Source organism: Papaver somniferum, chromosome 5 (genome assembly GCF_003573695.1).
Source record: "Papaver somniferum cultivar HN1 chromosome 5, ASM357369v1, whole genome shotgun sequence".
Classification (NCBI taxonomy): domain Eukaryota; kingdom Viridiplantae; phylum Streptophyta; class Magnoliopsida; order Ranunculales; family Papaveraceae; genus Papaver; species Papaver somniferum.
This window is the reverse complement of record NC_039362.1, coordinates 58,834,787-58,836,910: the sequence shown is the minus strand read 5'-3', so window position 1 is coordinate 58,836,910 and position 2,124 is coordinate 58,834,787. Positions and strand designations below refer to the sequence as shown.

Sequence of the window (2,124 nt, the reverse complement as noted above, 5' to 3'; positions counted from 1 at the left end):
CTAAGTCTTCTACAAGTGTCATAACATGCTCACAATCATCAAACAAATTGGCAAGATCACAATCAGAGTCATCAACATCATCAACAAATTTATTCTCATGCATCGGCAAATCAGTGGAAACATCACATGTATATGGAATACTAGAAGAAACATCATTCATGAAGGTTGAGGCAGAGAAGCCTAATGTATTTGAACCCAAAGGTTCCATAACATTTTCAGCATAGACATGTTCTTCTAACATAACATCATCATCATCATCATCATAGTAATATGCATACTTGTCCCTATTAGCAGTTGTGGTGTCATTAGTCAACTCATGTTCCTCTAGATTAGGTTCATATTCAATATCATACACATGAGAAGGACTAGACATGCTATTTTCAAAGTTCAATTCATTACCACCTATATCATGTGATAGTGTCTCAGTTTCCCTAATGGACTCCCAGTGACAGGTTTTCTCTGCAATCTCAGCTAAAAATTTCCATGCATCATCCACAGTTTTATCAAGAAATTCACCATTACACATACACTCAACCATGGCTCGAGATTTAAAGTCTAGTCCCTCATAGAGGATAGCGACAAGTCTCCACTTCTCAAATCCATGGTGTGGACATTCGCTCAACAAATCATTAAAACGTTCAAAATAGTCAAAAACAGTTTCCTCATCCAACTGGACAAAACAATTGATATTTTGACGAATAGCGATGGTCCTATGATGTGGAAAAAATCTTTGGAAAAATTGATTAGTGAGTTGTTCCCAAGTGGTGATTGATTGTGGTCTCAAACCGTAAAACCATGTTTTGGCCCTTTCCTTTAGAGAAAATGTAAACAAACGCAATTTCAGAGAGTCTTCGGACATATGATCAGGTTGCATAGTCCGACAAATTTGTTCAAACTCTCTTACATGAGTATAGGGGTTCTCAGAATCGAACCCTCGAAATAAAGGAAGTATTTGTATCATGCTTGCATTTATTTTAAAAGGGTTATTGGTTTGAGGTAAGACAATACATGATAATGGAATTTTTATTGTGGGATACATGTATTCATGGAGAGCACTAGGTTGGCCCATATTGAAAAGACACAAAGCCCACTATTTGGTTTTAATGGTTTGGATTTTTGGGAAAAATTTGGTTTTGGTGGGAGACATTTTTTTGGTTTTTTAAAATTTGGGAGCAAGTTTGGTTTTAATGGGATAGAGAAGAAAAAATTTGGTTGTTAAAATGGGAGCAAGTAAAATTTGGTTTTTGAATGGGAGAAAAGTTTTGGTTTTTGAAATTAGGAGCAAAATTTTGGTGTTTTTTTTTTTTTTTTTTTTTTTTTAACAGAAAATAAAATTTGGTTTTTGAATGGGAGCAAGCCCACTGTTGGTTTTGTGTTTGCTTTGGCTCAGCTGGTTTGAAAACGTTTGGTGAAACTGAGTCCAAAATCTCGGCCTAGAATTTGGGTACTCGGCCCACTAACGAGTTAACCTAGCGTGATCGGTTACAAGCTCAGCTGGGTTTAAAAACCCAGAATACAAAATACAAGTCCAAATTAAACAAGCTCACAAAAATTAAAAACAAGCCCACAAATTAAACAAACAAGCCCACAAAAATTAATTACAAACCCAACAGAAAATAAAAAGCCCAAAAATTGGCTTTAATATTACAAGCCCACAATTAAACATTGGAAGCCCACAATTCTGGTTCTCTTAAATGGGTTACCTTTTAAGCACAGCCCAGCTGCTCTGATATTGTTGCAAAAACCCAGTTGGGCTTTGGTTCTTTTCCTTGGTGGCGTCCCAGCAGAGGAAAAACAGGTTCAGAACAGCAGGTCCAACAGCAAATGAAGTGAAGCAGATGCAGATGCAAATGCTATGGAGTGAATGCAAAAATAGCTAATAAAACTACAAGAAAAACACAGCACCAATCCCCGGCAGCGACGCCAAAAACTTGGTGGGCCCGGGAAAGCGTGAAAATTAAGCGAAATGAAAACGCGGGCCTACAGTAATACCGCAAGTGCACGGTCGTCAGTTGTAGCTCGTGCAAGTACGGGTCGATCCACAGAGACTGGGGGTGTTTGGAGTTTTCTAGCTATTTGGGCTCTAAATTGCTATTGGGCTTCTAGTTGTGCTTTGGGCTTAGT

At 37.9% G+C, this 2,124-nt stretch overlaps 1 non-coding gene across 1 annotated transcript; it reads left to right on the top strand.

Moving 5' to 3' along the window:
- Nucleotides 1–596: 596 nt before the first annotated feature.
- On the top strand, nucleotides 597–700 carry LOC113284889. The gene has a single exon (XR_003328416.1). It is a non-coding gene; the product is annotated as a small nucleolar RNA R71 (small nucleolar RNA).
- Nucleotides 701–2,124: the final 1,424 nt, after the last annotated feature.